General features: G+C 39.2%; 1 protein-coding gene across 2 annotated transcripts in view; it reads left to right on the top strand.

Annotated features, from left to right (window-relative positions):
* KIAA0825 overlaps nt 1–24,760 on the top strand; it is a 410,640-nt gene that overhangs the window by 13,228 nt on the left and 372,652 nt on the right. For both annotated transcript variants that reach the window (XM_084801930.1, XM_084801929.1), the window contains exon 2: nt 849–980. The gene's annotated coding sequence lies outside the window, so the exon portion shown is untranslated. The remainder of the gene's footprint in view (nt 1–848; nt 981–24,760) is intronic.

A 24,760-nucleotide genomic window follows, 5' to 3' on the forward strand; every position in this document is an offset into this window, starting at 1 on the left:
AAGAGAAATACTTGCCTCTGCATCATACTACTGAACGAATGGCCCTTGAGTAATTAAAATTTCCCCAGGACTCTTGCTAGGAGAAGGAAAAGGCCGAGGCCAGGTGCTAGCCTGAGGAGGAACTTGTCTCTGGGGGAAAAACAGTTCATGCAGTTATGACAACTTTTCAGAGCTGAGACACAGATGAGTCTGAGATGGATAGGTTTACACCTTGACCAGGACTGCTTACTTGTGCTTACGTCTTTCTTTCTATTGAATCCTAAATCTGATATCAGGATCCCAAAGATATATCTGGGGCCAAGGGTCACCGGACTGCTTTGTTTCTCATCCCGGTTTGACCACATTGAATATATCTTTTTTGCTTTTCACTATTTGCCTCTTTGAGCTACTGAAGATGAATGGTAGAACCTAACTTCTTGGGGTGTTGGTGCCCAGGCTCTGACCTTAACAACCCCAGCAATACCATTGGCTCTTAATCTCTTTGACCTGAAGTTCTTTAAGATGTATTTAGAGAATAAAGTTTTAGTGTATATTTTCCTAAGTGCCACTGTTATGATGTGTCTACACTGTCTGGGCCTTTCTTCAGTAGCAAAATTGATGTTTTGCTGGGTGTTGTGGTGCGTGCCTAAAAATCCCAGCATTTGAGAGGCAGAACAGGCTGATCTCTGTGAGTTCAAGGCCAGCCTGGTCTACCAAGTAAGTCCAGGCCAGCGAAGGCTATGCAGAGAAACCCTGTCTCGAAAAACAAGAACAAGTCAGTGTTACTATCTGAGTAGACAGCTCGTGTCTTGAATGTTTTCTTCTCTGCCACTGTGTCAGTAATGATGCTTTGTCCAATTACTTTATAGATTTTGGGAAAGCCTGCTTGTGAAGATGCTGGAGAAGGAGCATTTCTGCTAACAGCTCATAAGGAAATCATTTTCTTTCTGCGTAGGATTAGAAGACCAGCTCATTCTCAGAGTCTTCTGAAATAAAATTAGGTGAGAAATGCTTTTCTTCATATTTTGAATAATTTGTACTCTGCCTTCTCAATTCCTTCAAGGCTTCTATAATTTTATTCCTGCGGCCTCTCGAAGAATCCAGTTAGTATGTTTCTTTAGGAAGTTAGCATGCCAGCCAGCTGTCAGCCTTACGATATACCTGATCTCTGATGTCAGGGGAAGCACAATTCAATTTTAAACCAAGTTTTCTGCATGACAGTACAGCCAGGCTGCCAGAATCTCTCTTATTGCCACTTTCTTTGAAATTCCCATTTTACACAAACAGTCTCTTTTTATTTTTAAATCCTTTGTGTGAGATGAAACCATCACTAACTGATTTTGTCTTTAGTTAGAAATCAATGCACTGAGTGAAATAAGCTGTACTTGGGTTACCCTTTCTCACTTCTACAAAATAAAATACCACGACTTGTTTAGCTCGCGACTTGTCTAAATATGTTGAAAGCGTTCAGTATAAGGCATAGCACGCTTGCTCTGAAGGAGAGCTCTGACAAGTTCAGTCAAAAGGGAAAAGAGGAATAATTTATAAAAGGCACTGGGGATAATGATGCCACCCAGTGATTGTGAAATGCAGCGTCTCACCTGGTAATGAATTAGGTTTGTCAACAGCGAGTGTTTTATGCACTATTTCTAATAGAAGTGGCATCTGAGGGATTGCAGTTCTTTGAGGATGGCTTCTTCAAAGCATTAGGATATCTTCAATTCTAAGAAATTTTTAAATAATAGATATTTAAAAGTATGTTTAAATAATATTAAGGTTATGACACAAACACCAAATGACAAAATTCAGGAGTTTCAAAGAAGCAGCTGACATGTCATCACTATTTCACAGAGCAACTGTTTTTTAAATTAGGCTGATTTGGAGATTTTCTGTCAGTTTAACTTTAAGTTTTCTTATTGTTTTGGTTGGTGTCACAACCCTAATGTCAACTTTTCAAATAGAGTTCTACATTTCCTTTGGTTTGGGGTCATTAAAAAATGAATCTGATAAATCTAAGCGGCATAAATAGGTCACCCTGAAGTGAAGTTTCTTGCTTCCTGGAACTGAGAGGCAGCTAACACCTGCCTTGCCAAGCAAAAAAGTTAGCTCAGGCATTTCTCTAAGTTTTGCTTTGCAGATATATTTGATTTAGAAAAGCATGAAACCAAATACTGAGAGATGATGTTGGTGTAATTCTGTTCACTCTGTTCTGCCATTTTCTAGTCCTAGTGATTGGATACTGGTGATCTTGGACTCCGATAATGTTGTTAAGTGTGAAACAGCAGGTGACCATGGAAGGGAGAAAGGTCTCCTGAGAGAGAGGCTGAGATATTTTCCAGGTTGAAGTCTTAGCTTTATTTCAGTCCTAACTCTATTATTTTCAGTCCACTGGTTCTTATCATATACTATTCTTAAATCACCACAGTTCTGAAGGTATTTTTTTTTATACGTCAGTCCTTAAACAGCAAGAGGTAATTTTCATTTTAAAGCAAATATGGATATTTCCAAATTTAGAGGAAGCTTTTCAGATAAGTGAATTGGAACACACTGTGTACCTGCATTATATAAAATGTCGTCTAACATAGAAACGAAGTGTGGTTTTTAAATAGCTGAGACCCAGCTAGCTTCATGCAAATTCATTCATATCAGTTTCAGATTTGTATATTTAATAAAGTCACATGGTGCAACTCACTTATGTATTTAATGCATTTCAATGTGAAATGATGTTCTAACGACTGCTTGTAGAAGAAAGATGGCATTATATATGTATGTACATATATATATATAGTGTTTCTGTTAGATCATTTGATTCTAGAAATGGCTTTCTAATGCGACACGATATACACTTTAATATATTTTTCAATAATAGCAAGAGATGACACTCAATCCTTCCAATACGGCACGGAGTTTTCATAGTACATTCTGTGGCCTGACTTCTGTGATCTTGATAACAATCCTTGAGTTGTAGAGGTGCTAGAGAGAAGCTCACATAGCTTGTAAGTAACTAAGACAGGCTTAGACAGACATACTAGTCTGGGGTTTGTGGTACACACTCTCAAAATGTGCGGCCAGGCCAAAAGGGTTCAGTTCCAAAGTTATTAGAAGGACAGACTCTCAGAAGTACTGAATATGTGCATTATTAGTAATAATGATCGAAATCAGACAAACAACTTGACACTATGCTGCTGTTATATGTAGAATGTTACCTATCATTTAAAATAATTTTTTAGTTTAATTATGACATTTAGATTCTATATTTATTTCAAGCATGCTGGTGCACACTTTTAATCCCAACACTCAGGAAGCAGAGGCCAGCCTGATTTAAAAAGTGAGTCCAGGATAGCTAGGGCTGCACAGAAAAACCCTGTCTTGAAAAACAAAACAAAACAAAAAAACCTATCTTTATGCCAATTTGGGGATTTGTTGTTATTGCAAGTGCATTAGTATGAGATCTAACAGTTAAACACAAGCAGAGATGGCGTAGAACCAAATTATCTTGAAAGCAAGTGTGTAATTGGCAGAATAAAACAATCCCAGAACATATACAGGCTTTTCTTTCTGGGTAATTTTTTTCAATGTTTAAAACTTAATTGAGTCCAGATTGAAGCACACAGCCTGGGTTTGACTCTTACCTCTGATTTCTAGTTTTAGGAAAACTCCCTCCTCCTCTTCCTCCTCCTCCTCCTCCTCCTCTTCTTTTTTCATTTTGTTTGTTTGTTTCTTTTTCAAGACAGAGTTTCTCTGTGTAGCCTTGGCTGTCCTGGACTCACTGTGTAAACCAGGCTGGCCTGGAACTCACAGTAATCCACCTGCCTCAGCCTCCCCGAGTGCTGGGATTAAAGGCGTGCATCTCCATGCTTGGCTTCAGGGAAACTTTCATAGCTCAATTCCTCAGGCTTCTCACCCAGTAAGTGGGAGGGTGGCGGGGAGATGCACTTTACAGTCTGGAAGGATAAAGAAGTGAATGCATATATAGAATTCACTTCTCTCTCATGTAATTAACTGGTATTTTCTTAGCTGTAGTTCTCATCTTTACATATGTGGCATGGGATGTATACATGAGGTAGAGCTCCATGTGTGTGCATGTGGCAGTCAAAAGTCAACACCCAGTGCCCTTCCTTAATTCAATGGTTGTAGCTAGCTATCTTAGTTAAGCTTTTATTGTTGTGATAACGACCATGACCAAAGGCAACTTGGGGAGAAAAGCGTTTACTTGACTTTGGCCAATTTGTTGTCTAGGGATGCCAAGGCAGGAAACCCAGAGGCAGAAACAGAGGCAAAGACCATGGCAAAATAGTTCTTACTGGTGTCCTTCCCCCGTCCTCCTCATCCACCTGTGTAGGGGTGGCACAGTGGGCCTCGGCCTCCCAGTAATTGTTAATCAATAAAATGCTTCCTAGACTTACCTAAGGGCAATCTGATCGGGCCCTCCTCAATTAAGGCACTGTCTTCCCGATACCTCTCACTGGCGTCAAGTTGACAAAACCTTAACCAGCACACCAACCAATGAGCTTACTTGTGTGCATTCCTCCTGGCTGAACTCAGGCCCTCATACATGTGTGCAAGGAAGGTATTGAGCCAGCTCCCCGCCAGCTACTTTGTTTCTGGAGTAGTTTTACAATGTAGCCTAGGCTGTCCACAAACTGTTCCATCTCCTGAGTGCTCTGTGGTTCACCACAACCAGGTGCCTTGCATCCCTGAAGAGATTATATTTGTTCGTTTCCTCTTTGTGATAAGTTTGCAAATACTTTTTGTTAAAAGCTCACCACAAACTCACAAACTTAGATATTTTCTGTTCCAGTCCAAACACAAACTTCAATTTTTGTGTTTTCTGAGTTCATCTTCCTGTGCCACCCTCTGCCCATGAGTTCCTTTAAATGCCATTTGATTATATGATGTCTAAGTTGTACAGTTTCAAATGAAAGTGAAATTTGTTAATGTCATATTGTAATTTTGAGCTTCTGTGCTTCTGTGCCATGCCTCATGCCACGACACTGTCCTCTCAGCTCCTCAGGAGGCTCAGGTATGAAGATGACTGATCAGACCCAGCCAGGACAGCTTTATGAGTGAGACTGTTTTTCAAAATTGGATAAAGATAATGGGATGTGAGGCCAATTTGGTTAACCTCTTACTGTAAGTACTACTTAGGTGAGATGAGAGCATGTTCTTGTAGAGGCTGGAAGCTACAGAACCTGCTTTGTTTCCTTCTGTGTGAGCACAATTCAGACCTGGTCATGTGAGTGCTTGGAGGAAGAGAGGTTTGGTATGCAAATGCTCACCTAGCGCATCTGAGGCGGGAAGTGGGACTGCATGTTCTTGGAGAGTAACGCTTTGCATGTTTCCCTGTAAGAGTCATCAGGATGAAAACGCTTGCTGAGAAGAATACCCCAGGGAACATTTATGTTGCCAGCTTGGGCTCCTAAGCTGAGAGAATTTAATTTACCACATCTGGGTGGCCTAGGTGTTTAGGCATTTAGCAAGTGTCTGCAGTCATTCAGTTTTAGCTGGCTTTGAACTGTGCTTTCTCAAAAGCAGTTTAACAGGCAGAGACACTACTGGGGAAATAAAAAGGCTTTTGTTGATGTATCTTTTGTAATATCATCATCTTTCATAATTTTTTTCCAGCCTCTGATCTCACTTTGTTTATATTTCATGTTTTTGTGTGTGTGTGTGTGATATTCCTCCAGTATTCCCCAAGCAATCCTTACTTTTCTGCTTTTTTTTTTACCTTTTCTTAACCTCTTTTGTAAAGCAATCAGCTATATAGTTGTAGGTAATCCTGTAAAATGATCACAAAGTATCTTTCCTGTCAAAAATCTTGAACTATAGACAATGTTTTTAAAAGAAAAATTAATAAGAAAGAGTAAAATAGGAAGTGGAAAGTGTCAGGGCCGTTGTTTAGGGTAAATGATGCTTTGTAAATTTTATGAAATTTACACACACTCTGTCTGTCTCTCTCTCTCTCTCTCTCTCACACACACACACACAAACACACACACACACACACACACACACACACAGAGAGAGAGAGAGAGAGAGAGAGAGAGAGAGAGAGAGAGAGGGGGGGGGGGGAGAAGCTCTTTAGGGTTTGTTTTTTTTACCTGTGGGCTATTACCTAAGAAGTTTGAATAATAATGTCTGTATCTTGGTCTTCTGTGTACCATGTTATTAAGGCATTGTGGTTCATTTTTGTTGCCAGCTTCATTGGGTGCCTGGGTCATTCCTGAGATGTAACTTTGGGTTTGTCCTTTACAGTGTTTTATGTTTAATTAAAAAAAAAATATATATATATATGATAGTAAGAAATAAGATGCCAAGTAACAGATATGATATTAGGTGAAGAATTTATTAAATGAGCATGAGGAGAGAAGGGAGGAAGGGTACCTCAGAGAGAGAAAGACAGGGACAGAGACAGAGGAAGAGAGAAAGAGGTAAGAGAGAGAGGGGTGAGGTTGGTCTGTCCTTTTATATACTGGGCAGGGCCATGCCCCATGCAGGCAGGCAGTGACATCACAGGTAGGTGGACTGAAGCAGAATTCTAACATTCCTCCCTTTTCCTGTAATTAAAAAATGAGGAGGTTGGATTGTTTTTACATAAGGTAAGTTAAAGTATATAAATGTAGGTAAGGGGGAAAAAGAGAGAGAGAAAGCAATAGCAACAAAGTGTTCAATGATGTGAAGGGGAAGGGAACGCTTTGTCCTGAAAGTTGAGGGTAGAGGGCAGAGTATGTCAGCCATGTCCTGCAGCAGGTAAGGACCCAGGAGTGCTGGGGGGACCTGGGCAGTTTGTCCCGGGTCTGGGGCACACACCATTTCAGCCTCTGTAAATGGATAAGGAGTGAAGTAATCAATGTCTTTGACTGCTTCCTGCTGACGTACAGCGACGGCAGGGCTTAAAAGGCTGAAATGTTGGCCAGGTCCCAGAAGAGCAGGCGGTTGCATTTGCTCTTCAGGTCCTGAGAACATCTGGGCTAGGAGGGGCAATGCAGCTCCAGCCGACACGAGGTTGGACTGGAGCACCTGTGGGTAGCTGCTTTGATGATGTCCTGGATGTAAGAAGTCTGGTAGGTTACTAGAACATATATGTGGGCAGAAGACAAAGTTAGTAGGTTAGAGAGAAATTTTCCTTTAGTTGTACACTTGAAACTCTTAGGAGAGCAAAGCGAAAAGGCTTGAAAATAAGGAGAGAGACAATGCTTAAAAATTTTGGGAGAGAGAAGAAAAGTTTTGGATATAGGGAGCTTCCTTCCATTTTACCCAATTGCTGGCAATAATTAAAATGATTTAGTTTTGGAGCTGTCCAAGTTTGGTTGCAGAGGCGTGTAAGCCTAGAAGCCTTTAGTGTGGGCATAGGGATTTGAAATTCTCTAAAAGACATCCCAAAGGCGTGCTAGGAGGAACAGGCGACTGAACGTTTCTCATGGGAAAGTGAAGCCAGTAATCCATTAGGGTGTCCCCAGGAATGGATAGTGACTCAAAAATCAGGTGCACAGACTGTTCCAGCAACTTGTCATTACTGGACAATTACCAAAAGAGCGCAGCTCTGCAGCTGAGCTGTGCCAGGGACACGGACACCTACCTAGTGCACTAGGAATTTTCGGAGGCCTAATGGTGGTGGTGGTGGTTGTGTGTGTGTGTGGGGGGGGATTGTGTCAATTCTCACCCACTGGGAACTGTCCTAGTTGTAGGTCAGCGAGAAGGAGCAGCCGCAGTCATGCAGACCAGGGATGGGTACCTTCGCTCCCAGTGGAGCAGAGTGGACGGTCTCTCGGACACAGGGAAGTGTTTACACAACTAGGAAGGAGAATTCAGCTGGTGTTGGGTGCAGAAAGATGGCGATCAGGTGGTTAGGGGAGGGGAGTCCCAAAACCAGTGAAAAGGGGAGGAATCCCACTCTCAGAGATAGATGAAAGGTAGGAAGCTTAGGCTTGTTGGTTGACAGTACTTATCTGTGTTCCATTTGACCTGAGAGATGACTTTTCTGTAGCTTACAAGAGTCCTTTTAAGTTCATAAAGGGAGATAGACAAATATTAGACACATTAGTATCATCACTGTTTGTAATCTGCAGTGAAACACACATTGTTAGACATGTACGCATTGTGGGAAAAGGCAGTAGACAAATAGCATAGGAAAAAAAAAACTGTGTTAAAAATACTCTTTGAGGTGTGCTAAGGAAAGGCAGAGCCTTACAGAATGTTTCTGACACCTGTGAAATGCTAACATGGGGAGGACAGAAACCTCCTGTAAAGTAGGATGACAAAAGCTCACTTTAGCATCACTACACATGAAACAGAGGCTTCTTCCCTCTGTTTAGAAGACTGGATAACTTAAACACAATGAGAGACATTTAAAAAAAGGCAAGCAAAAGGAAATTTAAGAACTTGAGCTTAGAACTATGATACAGTCATATAGTGGAATGTTTTTACCATAGTTAGACTAATACATTAGAGCTCCATTGATCAATGTCAACACTCTGGACAGCTAATACAGCAGTAGCATTGCAACAGGGTGAATAAAGCATCTTTTTAGACATTTTAACCTTCACAACTTGCATTTACGACTTAAAACGCTTTCTTAGGCATTCTAACATTTATAAAATTCCTCCTTAGAAGCTTTCTGACATAGGTGAAATTGCTGTAAGCAGTTACTGCCCTTTAGCTAAAAGAATGATAAAAAGAACTCAGGTAACAAAATAGACTGTATCTAGACCTGACAGTTAAAGCTTGGGCTCCTGCATTTGAAGAGGACTGGGAAGGCATCTGAAGCCTCCCATGATGGAAGTTGGCAATGTGACTGTGTAGCCTGAGTATGAGGTTAAAACAGATATGCAGCATTATCCTGGTTTGGCAAGGCTGCTGAATCTAAGAACCATCTGTACTCTACCAGGTCAAGGAGCTTGAAGGCTGTAAGTATCTAACAACTCTTATGCTGGTTGAACCTCCAGTAGCTGGGCACAGAGGACAAGCTGCATGTGAGCATTTTGGTATCCGTTTGCCAACAGGAAAGGCTATGGGACCAGTGTCCCTTTCTGGCTGCAGCAGCTGTGGGACCAGTGTCTCCTTTTTGGCTGCATCTGAAACAGGTTCCTAGCAGAGCTGGCTGAGGCTGGACCCTGGGGGCAGAGGCCATTGCTGATATCTATTTTCTTCCCTCAGGGCAGTGGCTAAGGCCTGGAACATAGTTTTTGCTGTAGCTGAGCCTGTCTAGAAGGCTCCTCTCTGGTTAGTCATGTGGTTGCCCTTAAAGATGGCAGCTAGTAATGTGGTTGCCCTTAACAAAGACAGCAACCAGTCACATGGCTGCCCTTAAACATGGCATGGAGGGTAAAGGCTCCACGTCCTCTATCCCAAATCAGCATGGCAACTGCCAGGTGTTGTGAGCAAGCAGTGGTGGACAGATTTTCAAATGTTATCAGGATACCACTTTAATTGATGATGTTAACCTTGTAGAGCAGGGGCCTAAAAAGTCTCATGCAATGGCAACTTCATTCAGATCACCAGACTGTATTAGGAAGTGAACCCAAGTATACAATCACAAGGACGAGCCACACATGAAAAAACCAAGTTTTTCCATAGAGGCATATGAATAACAACATCTGAAATAAATTCTTTGATATCCCCCACACCTAGGAGGAACAGAAATCACATTCCAAGAAGAGTTCTGTGCTTCAAAGAAACTAACTCTTGTCTTGTTTTTTTGGAGTTTTCTCCCAAGAACTTGAATTTCTTACATAACCAAAATTCTAACCCCCATAAAGCCGATGAATTTAGCAGTTTAGGCCACATGGAATGGGTATGGCTTTGTCAAAGAAGATACAGGAAAGGGGCTGTTGTAGCAGTAACGGTTAGGCCACGCAACCAGTCTAGTATAAGTGTAAGAGGGGGAAAGGCAGAGAGGTAGGTAAGTGCTGGGGGTTGAACTCAGGTTCTGGCAAACACTTCACCAACTGAGCCATCTCCCTTGCTTCTATATGATAATTTTTACTGTGATTCATAAATATATACATATATATATACAAATACATACATACATATATATATATAGTGTGTGTATGGGGCATGTTACTTATTAAAAAGTAACATTTTCCTATCTTATCAAGATTTTTTTTTAAATAGTTGTCAGAACTTCTCTGGTAACTTGACTTTATTTATTTATTTATTCATTCATTCATTCAGATTACATCTCAATTGTTATCCCTTCACTTGTGTCCTCCCGTTCCTCCCTCCCTCCCTCTTTTACCCTGTTTCCCTCCCCTAGGTCTGTGACAGAAGGGGACATCCTCCCCCACTATAAGATCACAGCCTATCAGGTCTCATCTTGGTAGCCTGCTTATCCTTTCTGTGAGTGCCACCAGGCCTCCCCACCAAGGGGAAGTGGTCAAAATAGGGGGTGTCAGAGTCAGTCCCCGCTCTCCACACAACTGGAGAATGTCCTGTCCATTGGCTAGATTCGAGTAGGACTTCAATGTTTACTGCATGTATTATCCTTGGTTGGTGCAGTAGTTTAAGTAGATGCCCCTGGGTCCGATATGCCCATTATGATATTTTTCTTGTAGGTTTCTAGGCCCCTCTGGATCCTTCTATTTTCCCATTCTCCCATACTTCTCTCACTTAGAGTCCCATTAGGAAGTCCCTGCATCTATCCTAATCTCCTAGTAAGTGAAGAATTTCATAGGACATCCCTTTTGGGCTAGTGTCCAATTATAAGTGAGTATATACCATGTGAGTCTTTCTGCTTCTGGGTTAACTCACTCAGTATGATCATATCTAGTTCCATCCATCTGTCTGTAAATTTCAGGATATCCTTATTTTTAATAGCTGAGTAGTATTCCATAATGTAAATGTACCACAGTTTCTTTATCCATTCTTCAACCGAGAGACATTTAGGTTGTTTCCAGGTTCTGGCTGTTACGAATAAGGCTGCTATGAACATGGTTGAGCATATGTCCTTGTTGCATGGTAAAGTGTCTTCTGGGTATATTCCAATGAGTGGAATATCTGGATCTTGAGGTAACCCTATTCTCAGTTTTCTGAGAAAGCGTAAGATTGATTTCCAAAGTGGTTGTACAAGTTTGCACTCCCACCAGCAATGAAGGAGTGTTCCCCTTTCTCCACATCCTCGCCAGCATGTGCTGTCACTTGAGTTTTTGATCTTAACCATTCAGATGGGTGTAAGATGGAATCTTAGAGTTGTTTTGATATGCATTTCTCTGATGACCAATTAACTTGACTTTTAGGTGGAATCATTTCTAAAGCAATTTATTGTTGTTGTTGGCAAGTTTATCTTTTCACTGCTGGGAATTGAAATCAGGACCTTGTGTATCCTAAGCAAATGCTCTACCATTAAGATATATCCCAGCCTTCCAAGTTGATTTAAAAAAAAAAACAACACTTTAGAGTTCATCTTTTGAGGTGTTTGCCAGTGGAATTATGAGCAAAATTTTAACTACTTTCAAGTTTAGTTATTATGGTTACATCTCAAAAACCTATATCAAGAATATGTTATGTCCATTTAGGCTTCATTTAGTAACTAAAACCCTAATGCAGGAATCTGTACACATAAATTGTGTGTGGAGGGTTGTCTCCTAAGCTTTGGTACGTGATTTGTATCCCAGGTGATAAATGCTGGGTGTGATGCTTTCATCAGTTCCAGCCATTGATCTGGTAATCCTGTGAGTCAGTCTACACAAAACAAGAAACTCATCTCAAGCTCCTGGCAGGTTTAGTTCAAATTAAAATGCATGCTCAACTGTAGAGATTGTCAAGTGTGGAAATAATATTTGTCCAACTGGACAGCTTTCTTTTGTAGTTGCTAAATGAAAGTTGAGATTCTGTCTGCTCCTTGCAAGCTTCTGTGTCATGAGTGTAATTTGGACGGTTTGTGGTTTGACAGGGATTATTAAAATCAGATGAAGTGAAGGGAAGCAAATGTGAGGAAGCAAAATTGACACTGACACTCTCTATTACTCGCAGCTTGCATCATGATGACGGTGTTGCTATGACAGACTCACTGTTGGGGTATGTTACACAGCCAGTGCAATGTGGAGCAGGTTTTGAGAAGGGTTTCAGATTAGCATGAAGACATCTAACGCTTATATTCACTGATTGCTTTTTAAATAAAAATCCAAGGTGCTTCATGTGAATTTGTTTTAACCATCAGGAAGTCATCCTTCCATTGAAATTAAAGATTTAAAAGTATACTTCCAAGACTGTGTAAGAAAATATTAAAATTAAGGAAGTAGATCACATAATTAAGATCATGTAAATTTCAAATCAGATAAGTCCTTAACATTATTTCTTTCTAATTTTCCTTATTTATGGAAACCAAGAAGAGTTTGAAGGTATTACACTTAACTTTTGTTTTGTTTTGCTATTTTTCAAGACAGGGTTTCTCTGTGTAGCCTTGGCTGTCCTGGACTTCCTTCATAAAACAGGTTGGGCTCTAACTCACAGAGATCTGCCTGCCTCTGCCTCCCCAAGTGCTAGGATTACAGATGTGTGCCACCGTGCCTGGCTTCACACTTAACTTTTTATTTGATAGCTCAGTTATAAAACCCTAATTTTTCACTATAGGTATATTTAAAAAAATTTTTAAAGTTATACAAATATACTTAATTCACAATTGTAGATAGCCCTTTTATGTTTAAACATTATATACTATATATTAAACATAGTAAACATAATAAATTATGTTACTATAGTTAAATAAGTTTCCTTTATATGATAGGATAAATACCTATTATAGATATAATTTTCTACTCAAAACATCCTTAGTAGAGATGATCTAAACTAGGTGACTCTTTTTTATCAAACAGAGTTATAGTAGAAAAATATAAACAAACATCAATCAAAGTAAACACACTGGTCATGCTCTGCATTGTATAAAAACCTCAGGGTAATGAAACTAACAGATAAAATTTTGAGCTAAGAATACTAGTGCCCATATGCAAAGTAAACGCAAATTAGGTGTCCTGCAACTCATTTCATTTTCATTCTAATATTGCCTAGAGTTCAACGTGCCCCTTTATGACTTCCCTTAGCTCATGTTATTTCTAGGGGACACAGTCTCAGGATGGATTTCCTGGTCCTCTCACTCTTACAATCTTTTGTTCCTTCTTCTGTGATATTCCCTGACCCTTTTGATGCAGGATTTGTATTGCTATAGACATATCAGCTGGGACTGACTACACTATGACAAGTTCTTTGCATTTTAACCGGTAGTAGTTTTCTATAATGATCTACATCTCTTACAGAGAAGTTTCTTTGATGACAGGTAATAGTTACACTTATCTGTGGGTAAGTTTATAAAATGCAGCTAGGAATTATGCTAGCTTAGGAAACTGGTAGAAAAGGGCAAATAGAAGGACCCAGAGGGTCCTAGAAACCTACAAGAAGAACATCGTGACACGTGGATCAGGGCCCAGTGGGGTCTGCTCAAACTATTGCACTAACCAAGGACAATACATGTAGTAAACATTGAAGCCCTACACCGATCTACCAAGTGGTCAGGACATTCTCCACAGTTATGTGAGGAGTGGGGACTCACTCTGACATGAACTCTGGTGCCCCATATTTGAGCACCTCCCCTTGGTGGGGAGGCCTGGTGGCACTCAAAGAAAGAATAAGCAGGCTACCAAGATGAGACGTGATAGCCTATGACCATATGGAGGGGGAGGAGGTCCCCCTTGGTCATAGACCTATGGGAGGGGAAAGGGTAAAAGCAGAAGGAAGGGAGGAACAGGAAGATACAAGTGATGGGATAACAATTGAGTTGTAATTTGAATAAATTAATAAAATGTTTTTAAAATAAAATAAAATAAAGTTGATAATACCACTAGCCCAGGTAACGCTAGATTAGGTTTCCAGTACCAGACATAGTTTCCAGGCTGTTTAGTGAGCCAATGTTTACACTAGCCTGTTTACTTTACTTCAGTGTCGGGAGGAGGACAAGGACAATGGCAATAGCCTATATTGTTTTGGGAGTTTCTTGGACTCCTCTGACCAACAACTTGACAGGTGATTTCTCAAGCCTGGTACTGGAGTTTTTGATTAAAAACAAAACACAAAATATCCATGTCTTTTGAGGGGAAGCATTGTTAGCCCAAGAGGCATAACTTTATTTAAACTACGTATGTGTATGTATACACATCTCCATGAGAACTGAGCGGTATGGCTGCCTAAAGGAGACCTGAAGAGGCACAACAGTAAACATGTTAACATGCAGGAGAATCTCACAGTGACTCACCCCCTAAACAGAGAGCTGCAGGCAGTAAAGGAGAAGACCAGGAATGAGCCCCATAGTTGGAGTAGCCAATACTAACTGGTCAGGCCTGAAATCATATGTATTAAAGTAATACTAAATGGGGTGAGCTTGGCGTACTTATATATATATGTGTGTGTGTGTGTGTGTGTGTGTGTGTGTGGGTGTGTGTGTGTGTGTTGTCAATAAAAGTGGTCAGTAACTTGAGAGAGGTCTAATGGGACAGGTTGGATGAAGAAAAGCTGAGGAGGGATGAGATGCAGTAAGATATCTGTGTCTTAAACAACAACAACAAAACCAAAAGCAGCTTCCCTCATTTCAGATGTTATCTACTAGTACTCTTTTCAAGTTACTCATACCTCCTCCCCACAGCCAAATTGAAATGCAAATTCTCCTAAAATGCTCCCTCAGACTGATCAACAAATACCTCACACATCTGGGTGTGTCTGTGATGCCATTTCCGGGGAGGCTTATTTGAATATGGAAAGCCCAGCTTGGATGTTCAGATAGCATCTTTGAGTTGGGATCCAGCCTGTGTCAAAACAGATAGGGAGCTGTACCAGCATCTGTCCCTCTGAATCTAGTGCCGTCAGCTGCCCCATGCTCCACCCTCTACTCCCTCCCCACCGTGATAGGCCATATCCCCTCAAACCAAAGTAAAGATTTCCTCCCCCAAGGTTGCTTTTATCAGGTAATTTGTTGTATCAGTGAGAAAACTAATTTCCCTCGTGGTAAAAAAGGATAGAACAAGGGGATGGTCAAATGAAAAGGGCAACTACCTATGATAAAATAAGGATGAGGATTATGGCACAGTTTCTATGTACTTTCAAGACATGGATGTCTTACTCAACTTGACAGCGCCCTGAATGTTTATGCCATTATATAGGCATGATTGATCAAATCCTTGGCTGTGGATGACTGAACCCAATTTAAAATGCATCTATCTGCCTTGGAGATTGAAGAGAATGGAAGAAAATGGGGAGCTGAAACTAACAACCCACTTGTTCCTCTGGTGGGTAGTTACCCTTCTGAAACCTGCTAGAGATCTGTCAAGAATCACCTTATGGAAGAAATCAGGAATGAATAGTAAAAGACACTTGGAACATTCCCACAGTGTTTGCACTGTATGGCAGAAAGGAAAAGGAGAAGAAAAAAACCCAAATAATTATTTATTATATCCAGAGGTATGGGTCAGTGATTCCAGCTGTGAAGTCCTCATGAAATAGCAGCTGAAGGGAGACAGAGGGAGAAAAAAAGCTTGTGGCTACTCGGTGACCATGTAAGACAGAGCTGAGCCAGATAGCAAATAGTTGAGAATGTGGACCACATATGGCTTTGTGGCATATTCGTTTTATTGTTTTGCTTTGCTTTGTAATTTTTTAAGCAACATATTAGTGACATAAAGCCATTTTTTAACTGAAGATCACTAAAAAAGAAAAAATAGGCTGCTTAGATTTTTGATGCCTAATTTAAGATATAAGAGTAAAGGACAGAGACATTATGTAGGTAATATCCCTGTAATGCCGAAGAGGAGCCAATATAAGGAAATGAGTTTGAATTGGTTTAGATCTATACAATTATCCAGTACAATTATTTGGTATAAGTGCTTAGAGTACTTTTTGAAGGGCTGGACACAGAACTATAGTTTGTGGATGGTCAGCATGGTAGGGAAAGTTGAAAGAAGGTTCCTACTGAAGGCCATAGGATAAACAGAGCACTACAGACTCCAGCATGGGATGGTAGTGGGAAAGAGTTCTGTAGAAGAAAAATTAAGATATTTAGAAACTAAGTCTCTGAAGAAAATACTGAAAATATAAACAAGACATAAGTAAATAAAAGCAAAGCAGACAAACACAATAAGTCTATTAAATAAAAAGTACCCCAAAGCATTAGTTTTATCTAACAATACTCAGTGTACATGTTTAAAGTAAGACATAGGTAAATGGAGGCCGTACTACTTTCTTTCATTTTATTGATCTTGCATGTATGGCTACCATTAAAAAAAGGCAAGTTACACTAAAGAAGCATTCAAATTGTATAATACAAGTTGAATATGAAATGGGAGCTTCAGAAACCAAGAGCAGAAGGAATAGAGAAGTGAGCATTTTTATGGACAGCCGTATAGATAGGTAGGTATGATCACAGGATAAGGAAATATTATCCATCTGTAATAGCCTAGGTGAACTGAGCAAAGCCTGGGTGCAAGAAACTTGTAACGTCTGTGACTTCAGACAGTTTTCTTTCCTCCTTGTATAGTGTAGGCACCTGGGATGAAAAGTTCACGGCCTACCTTAGAGAGTTCTCCTGTGGCCTGCTTTAGGGCAGGAGAACAGTAAGTAAGAGAATCTGAAAGCTGCTTGAATTTATTTATTTTCTCAAGGGGTAAGGATGGGTTTGGGAGAAGTGCACTCTAAAGTTCACTATAGAGGTAAAGAATATCAGTGTGTATTGGCAAAGGTGAGAGAGGAGACAATCAAGAAACTTATTAGCTTATAAAAACCACTGTTGCTGATCAAATATAGAGTTACTGTAAGTATTGAAAGCATTTACCATGTATCTCACAGAATGAAAAGAAAACTATGTAAACAATCACAGGACAGAGAACTGTGCTACTCCAGGGGCATCAGGCAACAAGATCCGTGTGCCGACTCTTAGGATGCTAGGGGTAGATAGGTTTGTTCCAGCTGTTTCCCTTACTTGCCTTCATCCCAAGCTTTGAAATAAATTCACCAAACATATGATGGTGTGACAATGAAGCAGTTGGTTATGAGTAGTGTGAGTCCTATGGTTATGAGTACGTGATTCAGAATCCCCACTTTATATCTGCTTTTACATATCAGACCAAAAAGGAGTTCCTTGGTAGCTAGCTGTTCAAAGCAATGCTCCTTTCTCAGAGCCTGTGAAACAATGCTGGAGCAGACAAGAAGAGCGTTAGGAAGGCGTAACCTTTAGTACACTGTTAAGAGACTAAATATGTTGGGAAGCGAAACGTGTTGTGATTTCTGTTCGAAGACTAGAGCAAAACCCACATTGTTCTGGGTTTAGATATGGAACAAAAAATGCAGGCGTGGGAAGTGCAGGTTTCCGGTTTAAAAAAAAAAAAAAAAGAAGAAGAAGAAGAAATGGAGGAGGCCCCAAAGAGGATATTTTTGTTTGTTTGTTTCTGAAAGGAGGCATGGACCTTGAACAGATGTTCATAAGCAGTTCAAGGTGAGAGTTGATGAAACAAAACTAGTGGTAATTCACAAAGCCCTAGAAATCACAAAAGAGCACTCAAGTAAGTAGATCTTTTTCATCAAATTAATTCTAAGCTAATTAAAACCAGTACTAGTGGTTTAGTATTACCATTCTCAATGGCCAGCTAATTAATATTATTAATAATTTAAGAGAAATTATTCTGAATGGCCAGTTAATTAATGCTATTAATAATTTAAGAGAAATTCTCAAACCCTTGGAATATGCATAAGATCCTAAACCCTTTAGAAGTGCCCATTTTGATACAAAGTAAATGTTAAGTTGAAATCCTTATTATCTAATTATTAAAACAGAGTTCCTTTAAAGTGAAATGGTTGTCTCAAAAGCTGTTCTTGATTATTCGCAGTTGCTACATGATACAGCTGCTTTTTAAAATGTGTTCCCTGACTTAACTTTTATATTAATTCAGATATACTTTCCTAAATTAATTTCACTGCACTTGAAAATTAATTATCCCTTTAATTCATAATGCTATTTGTCCTAATCACAAAATATATGATAATTTTATGACTTTTAAATTAAGAGATGCCTGAATGATCAAGAATGATAAAATTAAAGTGCATTTTTGTGCTGTTTTGGTTAACTGTTCTTTTAAAGCCAGAAATAGCTGGGATTGCATATTGAAGATTATAAAGAGTTGTTAAAATGAAAATATTTTGTAAGAAAAGGAGTACATTGAAAAAATTCAGCAGTGTCAGTTTTGGTGACTAAATCATGCGACGATGAATTCTGTTTGCCTGCCAAGCTGCAGAGTGTTTTCTGACTGACCCTGTCAGTTTCTTCTTCATATACACACACATATAAAGCATTAGAAGAGGCATGCTGGTTTTTCTTTTTGTTGTTTGTTGTCTGTGTTTTGGTCCTGTGGTCCTGTAAACCAGACTGGTCTTGAGTTCATAGAGATCCACCTGTGCTCAAGTGCTGGGATTAAAGGCCTGTGCTACTATACTTCGTTTCTTTGTTTTTGTTTGTTTGTTTGTTTTTTCTTTTACATTAAAGTGTTTTATATGCCTGTAGTATGTTAACGTGAATACTTTACCAGATCCATACTGACATTTTAAACCACATGTATTGATCAGTATTTCTGTAATTGTTATCTAAACATATAACTCTGATATGAAAGAAAATATCTGACATGTGAATAAGAGTTGAACTAGTTGTATTTATGCATTTAGCAATATCTGTGTATATACATGTGTATGTATATGACAATGTACATATATGAACGTAACAACAATTAATGAAAATACTAGGTCGTGAATCTGAAAGAGAATAAAGAGGTGGGACGCTGCAGGGTCTGGGGTAGGAAAGGGAGGGGGATGACGTCATTGTAATCCCAAAAATAATTCCTAATGAGGAAAATGAGTGAGTGTAATAATGTGCTGTTTGTTTTCTCATGAGTCCAATATATAAATTGATGTCCATTTGCATCCTCTTTCAATGTTCTGAGGAGATAAAACATTAGCAATATCAACTCCCACTCATGACGGAAAGCAAAGGGACTCTGATAGCTCTGTTATTTCATGGGATGTCTGCCTGTAAAGGAAAGGTGTGTTTTAAATGTGTAGTCTTTTTGGTTTTATAATAAAAACATTTATTATAGTTTTAGGTTAGGAAAAGCTACCCAATATGTGTGGCAGAAAAGAAGCACATAGGAGATATAGTGGTTATTTAAAAGTCTGAGTGTGTGCAGAGGTTCCTTACAGCGTTATGCTGCAGTCTCTAAAGTAGTCAGCATGCCAGGGCATTCACATCATGTGACCGTGTACTTATCATGAACTTTTCTCTGCCTCATTTGGCACACGTTTCATCTGGGAATACTTATCCCATGAGCTTGTCTTAAAATTCAGTGAATTCATCTCTGTAAAATACTTAGAACAATTAATGACGCATATGTGAGCTATAAGAGTATAGGAATACTTTGTGACTAATTGGAAAATTGAAGAAAAAAAAAGCTGGACCAAAAGAAAAGCCTGTCCTAGGTTTAAGCATGATAACCTAGTCAAAGTTTAATTTTTCTATTTTGTCGATCCAGCAACACAACCAAACTAGCAATGATCTAAGGAGAAGTAAACCAAGGATACATGATGCCATGTACAAATGTGAGTTTTTGAGGTCTCCTTTCTGTAGATAGGCCTGCCCAAAGTCAGTTGACTTCAGTCATGAGTTGAGCAAGAAGTCTGCTATGTCAGAGGGGCTCAGACACCGGCTACTGCACAGAATGTTGGGACAACTGAACTGTTGGAAGTTGTATAGAGTCTGCCTATTAAAATAAAAGGCTGCCTTGCTTCCTCACACCTCTTCTTCTTCCCCATTGTCATTCTTATTAAGCTAAGGTTCTATTTCAGCTTTCTATATAGCTGGGCTAGAGAAGCAAAAAGAGCTTAAATGGCTGTGTTGTCAGGGCACAGTAGGGAACCCTGGAGCCTCAGTTCCTCAAGTTAAGCCAGGCAGGTCATGTGTTAGTAAGCAAACAACTAAGTCAGGAATTCGAGGAGAAAATGGTATCAGAGAGCTAAGCAGTCAGGCCTGTTGAAGGAATTGCTTTGGGCCATTCAAAAATGTTAAAAATGTCAAAAATTAACTTGTAACCAGAAGTCTTAAAGTCTCTAAAATCTATGTATGTGATCATTCTAGAAGAGAGAACATGAACTCTCTCCTTTACCAGAAATGAGTGACTCACTAGATCATGTGAAAAATGACAGAACCAGGACCGATCTACTGATGTTGGCTTAGAGAGACTGAAAGTTAGTACGGTGCAGCGCTTGAAACGTGTTCAGATGTCTGTGGAACAGTTGTTTTCAATTAATCCCAATACAACATTGCCCTCCCATGTTCATTAACATTCTTTCTTCTGTTTTAGACATATATACTGAAAGGTAGAATTTTATGTCAGCCAGATCCTGTGGGTACATTTCTTTTGCAATATGACCACAGGTCTGTGAATTTTTAACTGTGCTTTTTCACAGAGGAGAAATTCCAAGTGTGCAGTGTTTCTCCTTTTGATGCTCAGCTTCAGTCTGGTCTTCCCGTTGCTCTGTTTTTCTGTCTTCTTTCCTCCTTTTAACACTGCTAATTTGTCTTGAGTGAAGCTGCACTCCAGAGTTTTAGATGAGACACAAAAAAGAAAGGTAAAATAAGAATTCTTGTCATCACATGTGCTAAAAGGAAAAGACTGTAACCTAGAGGGGTATTTATTACTTTAAAACATAGTAAAGGACAAGTGAGATTTAACATTATTCTGTGAACTTTTTTCTAGGTTGTGTATGGCTTGTCCTACAGTTTTATTCCAGCATATTCTGGGCTGTTCATAGTGTACTCATATTTTCTTATAGTCACCAGGGGAGTTGTTATAATTCTTCCAGAGCTAAAACTTGGTCTGTAGATACTTGGCTTAGTTGAAATTCTACAGCCATAACTAGCTATTTTAAAAGGCAATAAATAATTAATATTGAATGACTGTTAATTCTTGTTTGAAATAATAAGCACTGCTCCTTTAATTTTATAGAAAAAAATGGGCATATCAAATAAAATTTAAAAGCAGTATTATAGAATGGTAATTCAAAAGTTGTTATAGTTTGAAAAGTTATGCTTTCCCACTTTTGATGTGTTAACGTAAGAAATTTAATTCTGATATCAAAGTACTGTTATATTTCTGATGACAAGCCAATAAGTATAAGCATGAATATGATGTAATGTATGTAATGAACACGAGTAGAAAGCTCTGTCATAGCCTGTAGCCTCACTCCTATCCCTTCTTCTTCCAAAATCTTAAAGTGATATGGGGGATGTTCAACACACAATAGACACTTTTGTGAAAAGTCATAAATTAATTAGAAAATAGTAGTTCTACAAATGAGGAAAGTGATTTTCATTTTGGAATAAAGATTTTCATTTTGGAATAACGATTTTCATTTGGAATAAATTTTAAGATTAGGTTAATATGTTTCTTTAAAAGAGAATTTTTTATGCCAAACAAAGAATCTCTTTGTGACTGCATGAGTCAAGATTTCTACTTTTAGAATGTCAGGCAACTAAGAGTAACGTTCAGAGTTAAATCCTCCCTTTAAATGTCAGATTCCACCTATTGTGAACAATCAGTGTTTTTACAGCACTGTTATAGCACAGTCAGTCATTTGTTTCAAAAGTATTCTGGCCTTGCATGGTGGTATTTGCCACCTCTCAGAGTACTGGGGATTCTTTAGGAGGATTGCAAGTTGCAGGCCAAGGAACCTGGCCTGCAGAGCAAGCTCTACTCTCTAAAAGAGGACAAAACAAACCTGCCATTAATCTATCAAAACGATAGATATTTATTTAACCCTTCTTAGGCTTCCAGTATTAAGTGTAGTGCATAAAACATAGCAACCATTTTCTTATTATATTAAAAACCAAATGATAATATATTTTAAAAATATTTTAATTGCATATGTTGGGCCTGAACGTATGCCTGTGTACTGCCTGCATGCTTGTTGCCTACTAAAGCCAGAAAGTGGTGCTGGGCTTCCTCAAACTAGATTTACAGATGGTTGTGAGTTACTCTGTGGGTGGATATTGTAGAAGAGAAGGCTCTTACAGGATGAGCCTGAACATTCAAGGGGATATACCTAAATACATAGAAAATATTATTCCCTCATAATATTTATTAGACTACAGATAGAAATTTAAATAACCTCTGTATAGCAGTATTAATTAGTATCATTAGCCTCTCTGCTCATTATATTATCCAAAATATCTTGATTTAAGATAAAAGTTATCTTTTTCTATTTTTAGTCCATACTGATACCAAAAATCAAGAGTCCTCTCTTTTGGAAGTATCTTCTTTTTGGCTTTTGTTCTATGGTTGGCTGCTTTTTGTGGTCTTGAATGCCTTTAACTACAACGAAGCTCAGAGCATATCTGCCACGGAATAGAGCTACACTGAGATGCTGACTGTAGTTTCAAGGCTGATGTTACCTGTCCACTGTCTGTCTGCTTCCAACTCAGTAGCTCTTAGCAACCGTGTCTACTTGTGAGGATTCTAAAATGTGGGTCTACATAGTCAAAACTAAATGCTAAGTATGGAAGTCTTAGTAATTTAGTATTTTGAATTTTTCTGTTAGTATTATTAATTGTTTTTTTTATAAAATTAGCAAAGCGATACTCAAAATTAAGTTTGTCTCTATTAGTCCTTATTAATATACCAACTATATTTTGATCTAAAATAAATTTTAGATTCATTAAATGCTATTAACACAATATAAATTAAAGTTAATGGTTTTATATACAAAGGAAATAAAAAATCCAAATTAGATCTAAGTAAGATGTATACTCACTGTATTTTATTGACTGTAGGATCAGTATTGGTAATGTGTAATGGGGCTTATGACATCATATGATTTAATTTTAAATTTTAAATTTACCTTTCCATCATAAATATTTCAAAGTATGTATATCTCAGGTAAGAACTTAGTGTACTACTACACTGATGCATTGCTCCTCACATGTTTTGTTTTGTAGTTCCATCTTTATTAGCATGCATTGTTGCACTCAGCCCTAACGCCGACTACCCTGGTGTCATTTAGCTTCCCCGTCATCACTGCACCGCGTCTCTGGTTGGTCCCCTCCCCTCCCCTTCACTTTCCCAATATTCCCTCTTCTACTTTCATGTCCTTTAAAAAGTACAGTTCCTGGATTTTAAAGACAAATTTTGCTTAGCTGGAGGCCATCATTCATTTTCAGTCCCACCTGTATTCCTTCAAAAGCAATGACTTCCGTCCTCTTTACAGCTGAGCTCCACGGAGCTTAATTCTTGTGAAGTCATCTCTTGATGAGCCTCTCGCCTATCTCTGTCTTTCTATTTTGAATCTCACTACAATGCTAACATATTTTTCTTTGTGGGTTTATGGGTGACATAAACATATAATTTCACATAAGTATATAGTACAGAATGGCAGAGGTATGTTTTGTGCTACTTCAGAAGCAGTTTTAAATTTTGTCCTAATTCCAAGCCAAATTTCATTTGGCAAATTTTTATAAAGTTCAATTATCACCTCTACAGTTTTTATTATTGTTTTTACATTATTTGTTTATTGTGTATGTATGTGCATCTGTGTGTGAGTATGTGTGTGAGTGTTGGGGGGTATTTGTGTGTGTATGAGTGTGTTGGTGCATGTGTGTGTGTATTTTGACATGAATGTGAAGGTCAAAATACAGCTTGTAGGAGTTGTTTCTCTCTGTTTACCATGTAAATCCTGAGAAATTAAGCACAGGTCAGCAAAGTAGGCACTACGTACATTTTCCTACCAAGATATCTTGCTGTCTTTCAAACATTTCATTTCTGGTCAGTTCCCGCCCCCCCTCCCTCTCTCTCTCTCTCTCTCTCTCTCTCTCTCTCTCTCTCTCTCTCTCTGCATTTTTTGTTTTTAATTTGTTCACTTTACATCCTGATTGTAGCCCCATCCAATTCCCACCCACCCTCCCTGCCTTACCACTTTCCCCTCCCTTGTATAGTCCTCATAAAGGGGAGCCCTCCTCCCCAACATCTGACCTCAGCCAGTCAAGTCGCATCTGGACTGCCTGCATCCTTTTCCTCTGTGGCCTGGCAAGGTTGACCAGCCAGGGGGAAGTGATCCACAAGTGGGCACCAGAGTCCATGTCAGAGGCAGCCCCTACTCCCCATGTTATTGGGACCCATAAGGAGACTGTGCTGCCTATCTACTACATCTAAGCAGGGGTCTGGTCCTCGCTATGCATGGTTCTTGGTTGTTGCATCAGTCTCTGTAGCATCCCCCTCCTCTACCAGGATTTATTGGCGCCACTGGTCTCCTTTTGGAACTCCTGACCCCTTCTAGGTCCCTCTATTCCCCAACTCTTCTCTAATACTTCCTGTGCTCCACTGTGGAGTTTGGCTGTGTGTCTCAGCACCTGCATGGATCCCTCCTGGGTGGAGTCTTTCAGAGGACCTCTATGGCAGGCTCCCTTCCTGTTCCTTCTCTTCAACTGCTTCTAGGGTCTATTCTGTTTGCCCTTCTGAATGAGAGTTAAGTATTCTCTTTAGGGTCCTCCTTGTTATTTAATTTCTTTAGGTCTGTGTATTGTAGTGTGGTTATCCTTCATTACTTGGCCAATATCTGCTTATAAGTGAGTATATACCATGCTTGTCTTTCTGGGCCTGGGTTTCCTGACTCAGGATAATCTTTTCTATTTCCATCCATTTGCCTGCAAATTTCAAGATTTCTTTGTTTTTAATAGCTGAGTAGTACTTCATTGTGTAAATATACCACAGTT

The sequence above is a fragment of the Acomys minous genome (assembly GCF_964271855.1).
Source record: "Acomys minous genome assembly, chromosome: 11".
Taxonomy (NCBI): domain Eukaryota; kingdom Metazoa; phylum Chordata; class Mammalia; order Rodentia; family Muridae; genus Acomys; species Acomys minous.